This window comes from Saimiri boliviensis, chromosome 7, assembly GCF_048565385.1.
Source record: "Saimiri boliviensis isolate mSaiBol1 chromosome 7, mSaiBol1.pri, whole genome shotgun sequence".
NCBI classification, from domain to species: Eukaryota; Metazoa; Chordata; class Mammalia; order Primates; family Cebidae; genus Saimiri; species Saimiri boliviensis.
In genome coordinates this window covers 101,207,243-101,215,553 of record NC_133455.1, presented here as the reverse complement: position 1 = coordinate 101,215,553, position 8,311 = coordinate 101,207,243, and the positions used below count along the sequence as shown (strand labels likewise).

The window sequence follows — 8,311 nt, the reverse complement described above, 5'->3', positions numbered from 1 at the left end:
GGCATGGTGGCGCGTGCCTGTAATCCCAGCTACTCAGGAGGCTGAGGCAGGAGAATTGCCTGAACCCAGGAGGCGGAGGTTGCCGTGAGCCGAGGTCGCGTCATTGCACTCCAGCCTGGGTAACAAGAGCGAAACTCCGTCTCAAAAAAAAAAAAAAGAAAGAAAGAAATACACTTGAAATGGCTTTAGAAAAAGACCAGTCAAGAAAAAAACCAGTTTGAAATGATATTATCCACTCTCATTTAGGACCAGAATAGATTTTTTTTTTTTTTTTTTTTTGAGACGGAGTTTCGCTCTTGTTACCCAGGCTGGAGTGCAATGGCGCGATCTCGGCTCACCGCAACCTCCACCTCCTGGGTTCAGGCAATTCTCCTGCCTCAGCCTCCGGAGTAGCTGGGATTACAGGCACGCGCCACCATGCCCAGCTAATTTTTTGCACCATTAGTAGAGACGGGGTTTCACCATGTTGACCGGGATGGTCTCGATCTCTTGACCTCGTGATCCACCCACCTCGGCCTCCCAAAGTGCTGGGATTACAGGCTTGAGCCACCGGGCCCGGCCCCCAGAATAGATTTAATAAGGATAAAGAGTCTAGTCCCTGCGACCCGGGCTTCTGTGAAACATGGCGGTAGGCTGGGACCGTAACATAAGGATTCATTTATTCATTATTCATACCTTAGCATGACTATATGAAGGAAGAGGAAGGTTTTCCTGAAGATGAGGCGACTGAATCGGAAAAAAACTTTAAGTTTGGTAAAAGAGTTGGATGTCTTTCCGAAGGTTCCTGAGAGCTATGTAGAGACATCAGCTAGTGGAGGTACAGTTTCTCTAATAGCATTTACAACTATGGCTTTATTAACCATAATGGAATTCTCAGTATATCAAGATACATGGATGAAGTATGAATATGAATTAGACAAGGATTTTTCTAGCAAATTGAGAATCAATATAGATATTACTGTTGCCATGAAGTGTCAATATGTTGGAGCAGATGTATTGGATTTAGCAGAAACAATGGTTGCATCTGCAGATGGTCCAGTTTATGAACCAACAGTATTTGATCTTTCACCACAGCAGAAAGAGTGGCAGAGGATGCTGCAGCTGATTCAGAGTAGGCTACAAGAAGAGCATTCACTTCAAGATGTGATATTTAAAAGTGCTTTTAAAAGTGCATCAACAGCTCTTCCACCAAGGGAAGATGATTCATCACAGTCTCCAGATGCATGCACAATTCATGGTCATCTATATGTCAATAAAGTAGCAGGGAATTTTCACATAACAGTGGGCAAGGCAATTCCACATCCTCGCGGTCATGCACATTTGGCAGCACTAGTCAACCATGACTCTTACAACTTTTCTCATAGAATAGATCATTTGTCTTTTGGAGAGCTTGTTCCAGCAATTATTAATCCTTTAGATGGAACTGAAAAAATTGCTATAGATCACAACCAGATGTTCCAATATTTTATTACAGTTGTGCCAACAAAACTACATACATATAAAATATCAGCAGACACCCATCAGTTTTCTGTGACAGAGAGGGATCATTAACCATGCTGCAGGCAGCCATGGAGTCTCTGGGATATTTATGAAATACGATCTCAGTTCTCTTATGGTGACAGTCACTGAGGAGCATATGCCGTTCTGGCAGTTTTTTGTAAGACTCTGTGGAATTGTTGGAGGAATCTTTTCAACCACAGGCATGTTACATGGAATTGGAAAATTTATAGTTGAAATAATTTGCTGTCGTTTCAGACTTGGATCCTATAAACCTGTCAATTCTGTTCCCTTTGAGGATGGCCACACAGACAACCACTTACCTCTTTTAGAAAATAATAAACATTAACACCTCCCAAGTGAAGGAGAAAAACTTTTTGCCTGAGACATAAAACCTTTTTTTAATAATAAAATATTGTGCAATATATTCAAAGAAAAGAAAACACAAATGAGCAGGAAACATACTTATTTTAAAAAAGAGAAAAAAAGGAAAAAAAGAACACCAAACTGAAATTCTTATATTTGTTGTGTCTGTTACAAATGTCCTAGAAGAAATAATGCAGCTAAACAGTGAAGAAGCCCAACTGGAGTGTTGCTTTGAAGATGACGCCTTCTTAAATTTTCACACAAAATGGGCAGTATCGAAATCAGACTTGGATTCTTGGTGATAAAAAGCCTGAAGGAAATCAGTGAAACCACATCTATCTATGGGGAAAAAAAACATTGAGAAGTGCAAATGTTTGCATCCTTTTGTTTTTAAAAGATATGATGTCAGAATAAAATGTGGAAAACATATGGAAAACCAGTCTAGACTTTAAAGAAATGTGATCAGATCAAAATAAAGAAAAACAGGGACTAGTCCCTATGTTATAGCCATATTAATGTTAAGCCATATTGACAAGACCATTTATCCAATAACTTGGTCTAAAAAAGTAACTGCTTTTCTTTGGACTCTGGTTATTGACTTTTTTAAGTGTTGAAGGTAGAGTCTCAGAAGATTAAGGTCAGTTCTTATAGGGGCAGGTATGTACGTGTTATGTAACAGAGGTGTCATTCACAAATGGTATAGTAGTCTCTTACACAGGGAAAAGAGCACTTTTTTTTTTTTTTTTTTTTGACACGGAGTTTCGCCCTTGTTACCCAGGCTGGAGTGCAATGGCGCGATCTCGGCTCACCGCAACCTCCGCCTCCTGGGCTCAGGCAATTCTCCTGCCTCAGCCTCCTGAGTAGCTGGGATTACAGGCACGTGCCACCATGCCCAGCTAATTTTTTGCGCTTTTAGTAGAGACGGGGTTTCACCATGTTGACCAGGATGGTCTCGATCTCTCGACCTCGTGATCCACCCGCCTCGGCCTCCCAAAGTGCTGGGATTACAGGCTTGAGCCACCACGCCCGGCTTTTTTTTTTTTTTTTTTTTGAGATGGAGTTTCACTCTTGTTACCTAGGCTGGAATGCAGTGGCGCGATCTCGGCTCACCGCAACCTCCGCCTCCTGGGTTCAGGCAATTCTCCTGCCTCAGCCTCCTGAGTAGCTGGGATTATAGGCACGCGCCACCATGCCCAGCTAATTTTTTGTTTTTTTAGTAGAGACAGGGTTTCACCATGTTGACCAGGTTGGTCTCGATCTCTCGACCTTGTGATCCACCCGCCTCGGCCTCCCAAAGTGCTGGGATTACAGGCTTGAGCTACCGCGCCCGGCCAAGAGCACATTTTTTAAAAAGATGCCAAGTTTCCAAATCTCATCATTATAATTGGTATATTTTGGGGGACATAGGGTGAGTTATAAAAAGATCCACTACTGGCCGGGCGCGGTGGCTCAAGCCTGTAATCCCAGCACTTTGGGAGGCCGAGGCGGGTGGATCACGAGGTCGAGAGATCGAGACCATCCTGGTCAACATGGTGAAACCCCGTCTCTACTATAAATACAAAAAACTAGCTGGGCATGGTGGCGTGTGCCTGTAATCCCAGCTACTCAGGAGGCTGAGGCAGGAGAATTGCCTGAACCCAGGAGGCGGAGGTTGCGGTGAGCCGAGATCGCGACATTGCACTCCAGCCTGGGTAACAAGAGCGAAACTCCGTCTCAAAAAAAAAAAAAAAAAAAAAAAAAAAAAAAAAAAAAGATCCACTACTGATAGTGGGAATTATCAGCTTGTCAAACATTAAGAGAAAAACAGAATATTTTATACATGTGGTAAGTGGGGAACAGGGTAACTTTTAAATGAAAGTGTAAGGCAAACTTTAAGCACAAGATATATCAGATCTGAGAGGTGCCATATTAATGTCCATTAAACTGTAAAACTGGATTATGAAAGAAAAAAAAAAGGATAAAGAGTTTTTTTTTTTTTTCTTTTTCCCAACAATGGGATTTGTTTCATGTAGGGAAAGGCTACAGAGTGAGTTGAAGCAATGGAAAAAAATTTTTTTTTTTTTTGAGACAGAATCTTGCTCTGTCACCCAGGCTGGAGTGCAGTGATGAGATCTTGGTCACTGCAACCTCTGCCCCTTGGGTTCATGCAGTTCTTCTGCCTTAACCTCCCAAGTAGCTGGAATAACAGGCGCGTACCACCATGCTCTGCTAATTCTTGTATTTTTTTAGTAGAGATGGGGTTTCACCATGTTGGCCAGGCCAGTCTTGAACTCCTGACCTCAGGTGATCCACCCCCCACTTGGCATCCCAGAGTTCTGGGATTACAGGTGTGAGCCACCATGCCAAGGCAATAATACAAAAGTTCTGCTCAGAGATCTTTAAACCGTATAAATATCCATATATGTGTAAAGGAAATTGGCTAGATCAGTTTTCCCTCAAACTTTAGCTCCCTTTTTCCACTGTTTCCTTTGACCTCTACCTGAAGAGCTTGTTAGACACAGATTCTGAGATCCACTTTCAGTAATTCTTTTTTTTTTTTTTTTGAGACAGAGTGTCGATCTTTTTTTTTTTTTTTTTTTTTTTTTGAGACGGAGTTTCGCTCTTGTTACCCAGGCTGGAGTGCAATGGCGCGATCTCGGCTCACCGCAACCTCCGCCTCCTGGGTTCAGGCAATTCTCCTGCCTCAGCCTCCTGAGTAGCTGGGATTACAGGCACGCGCCACCATGCCCAGCTAATTTTTGTATTTTTAGTAGAGACGGGGTTTCACTATGTTGACCAGAATGGTCTCGATCTCTTGACCTCGTGATCCACCCGCCTCGGCCTCCCAAAGTGCTGGGATTACAAGCTTGAGCCACTGCGCCCAGCCCACTTTCAGTAATTCTGATTCTGCAGATCCGGGAGGGATGAGGGCCTTGAGTTTGCATACACCTTCGCCTCCTGGGTTCAAGCAATTCTCCTGTCTCAGTCTCCCAAGTGGCTGAGACTACAGGTGCAAGCCACGACGCTTGGCTAATTTTTTGTATTTTTAGTAGAGATGGGGTTTCACCATATTGGTCAGGCTGATCTCAAACTCCTGACCTCACGTGATCCACCCACCTTAGCCTCCCAAAATGTTGGGATCACAGGCATAAGTCACCGCGCCCAGGCTGGCTTTTGTTTTTTAAGACAAGGTCTCTCTCTGTCACCCTGGCTGGAATGCAGTCGCAGAATCTCGGCTCGCTGCAGCCTCGACCTCCCAGGCTCAAGCTATTCTGCCTCAGCCTTCCAGGTGGCTGGGATTACAGGCATGCACTACCATGCCTGGCTAATTTTTTGTATTTTTGGTAGAGACAGGGTTTCGACGTGTTCTCCAGGCTGGTCTTCAACTCCTGAGCTCAGGTGATCTGCCTGCCTCAGCCTCCCAAGTGCTGGGATTATAGGCGTGAGCCACCATGCCGTGCCTTGAGTTTGCATTTCTTTCTTTTTCTCTTTTGAGACAGAGTCTCAGTCTGTCTCGAGGCGCCAGGCTGGAGTGCAGTGGCACGACCTCAGCTCACTGAAAACTTCTGCCTCCCAGGTTCAAGCAATTCTCCTGCCTCAGCCTCCCGAGTAGCTGGGACTACAGGTGTACACCACCAAGCCCAACTAATTTTTGTATTTTTTTAGTAGAGACGGGGTTTCACCATGTTGTCCAGGATGGTCTTGATCTCTTGATCTCATGATCTGCCCGCCTCAGCCTCCCACAGTGCTGGGATTACAGGCATGAGCCACCGTGCCTGGCCTTGAGTTTGCATTTCTAACAGGATCCTGGGAGATACTGATGCTGCTGGTCCATGGACCACAATTTGAGTAGCACTAGTCTAGATGATTTTCAAAGTCGAGCAATGCAGCTGACATTCATGGTACATAAACGTGTGGATATTTTGTTGTTCCTTGACTAAAAATAAATTTCCTGCTGGAGGTGGTGGCTCATGCTTGCAGTCCTAGCAATTTGGGAGGCAGAGGTGGACAGATCACTTGAGGTCAGAAGTTCAAGACCAGCCTGGCCAACATGGTGAAACCCCATCTCTACTAAAAGTACAAAAAGTAGCTGGGCGTGGTGGCGCGTGCCTGTAATCCCAGCTACTTGGGAGGCTGAGGCAGGAGAATCACTTGAACCTGGGATGCGGAGACTGCAGTGAGCTCAGATAGCACCAATGCACTCCAGCCTGGGCGACGAGTGAAATTCTGTTTCAAAAATAAACAAATGAATAAACAAATAAAAATTAAAATATTTTTATTAAAATACCATACACATATGGAGACAAAAATGTAGCTTACTTGTTTTGCTTAGAACTTGCTATTGGGCTGGGCGCAGTGGCTCACGCCTGTAATCCCAGCACTTTGGGAGGCCGAGGCGGGTGGATCACGAGGTCAAGAGATGGAGACCATCCTGGTCAACATGGTGAAACCCCGTCTCTACTAAAAATACAAAAAAGTTAGCTGGGCATGGTGGCGCCTGCCTGTAATACCAGCTACTGGGGAGGCTGAGGCAGGAGAATTGCCTGAACCCAGGAGGCGGAGGTTGCGGTGAGCCGAGATCGCGCCATTGCACTCCAGCCTGGGTAACAAGAGCAAAACTCCGTCTCAAAAAAAATAAAAATAATAATAAAAAAAAAAAACTGGAAATAATGATGTGTACATCAGTGGGAGAATAGACAAATAAATGTTGACATAGCCAAAGGTGCAATGCTACTTAGTAATAAGAAGGAACCGACTACTAACACTAGCATATAGCCCTCATAGACACTACTGCTCAGTGAAAAAAACCATCTGAGCACAGAAGAGTATATATTGTATGGTTCCATTTAAAGGTCAAGAACAACAAAATTCACTGATGAGCCGGGTGTGGTGGCTCAAGCCTGTAATCCCGGCACTTTGGGAGGCCGAGGCGGGTGGATCACGAGGTCAAGAGATCGAGACCATCCTGGTCAACATAGTGAAACCCCGTCTCTACTAAAAATACAAAAAACTAGCTGGGCGTGGTGGCGCGTGCCTGTAATCCCAGCTACTTAGGAGGCTGAGGCAGGAGAATTGCCTGAGCCCAGGAGGCGGAGGTTGCGGTGAGCCGAGATCGCGCCATTGCACTCCAGCCTGGGTAACAAGAGCGAAACTCTGTCTCAAAAAAAAAAAAAAAAAAAAAAAAAAAAAAAAAAAAATTCACTGATGATGACAGAAGTAAAAATAATGGTTTCTTTTGGCAAGGGACACTGTAGACTGGAACCAGCACAGGGAATATATATATATTTTTTGAGATGGAGTTTTGCTGTGGTTGCCCAGTCTGGAGTCAATGGCACAATCTCAGCTCACTGCAACCTCCACCTCCAGGGTTCAAGCGATCCTGTTGCCTCTACCTCCCAAATAGCTGGAATTACAGGCACACACCACGATGCCCAGATAATTTTTGTTTTTGAGACAGAGTCTCGTTCTGTCACCCAGGCTGGAGTGCATGGCACAATCTCTGTTTACTACAACCTCTGCCACCTGCGTTCAAGCGATTCTCCTGCCTCAGCCTCCTGAGTAGCTGGAATTACAGGTACATGCCCCTGCTCCTGGCTAATTTTTCTATTTTTAGTAGAGATGGGGTTTCACCATCTTGGCCTGGCTGGTATTAAACTCCTGATCTCGTGATCCACTCCTCTCAGCCTCCCAAAGTGCTAGGATTACAGGTGTGAGCCACTGTGCCTGGCCAATTTTGTATTTTTAGTAGAGATGGGGTTTCTCCATTTTGGTGAGGCTGGTCTCAAACTTCCGACCTCAGGTGATCTGCCCACCTCGGCCTCCCAAAGTGCTGGGGTTACAGGCGTGAGCCACCACCTCAAGTCTTCTTTTTTTTTTTTTTTTGAGATGGAGTCTCCGTCACCCAGGCTGGAGTGGAGTGGCATGATCTTGGCTCACTGCAACCTCTGCCTCCCGGATTCAAGCAATTCTCCTGCCTCAGCCTCCTGAGTAGCTGGGATTATAGGCAGATATCTCCACGCCCGGGTAATTTTTGTACTTTTAGAGACGGGGTTTCACCATGTTGGTCAGCATGATTTCGAACTCTTGACCTTGTGATCCACCTGCCTCGGCCTCCCAAAGTGCTGGGATTACAGGCGTGAGCCACCGCGCCCGGCCTTTAACTGAGTTCTTACTTGGACCTCTCAATCTTTGGACAAGACAACATCTTTTTTTTTTTAGACGGAGTTTCACTCTTGTTACCCAGGCTGGAGTGCAATGGCGGGTTCTCGGCTCACCGCAACCTCCACCTGCTGGGTTCAAGCAATTCTCCTGCCTCAGCCTCCTGAGTAGCTGGGATTACAGGCACACGCCACCATGCCCAGCTTATTTTTTGTATTTTTAGTAGAGACGGGGTTTCACCATGTTGACCAGGATGGTCTCGATCTCTTGACCTCGTGATCCACCTGCCTCGACCTCCCAAAGTGCTGGG

At 45.4% G+C, this 8,311-nt stretch overlaps 1 pseudogene; it reads left to right on the top strand.

Annotated features, from left to right (window-relative positions):
- Positions 1-619: 619 nt before the first annotated feature.
- Positions 620-1,997, top strand: LOC120365079 (endoplasmic reticulum-Golgi intermediate compartment protein 2 pseudogene; annotated as a pseudogene).
- Positions 1,998-8,311: the final 6,314 nt, after the last annotated feature.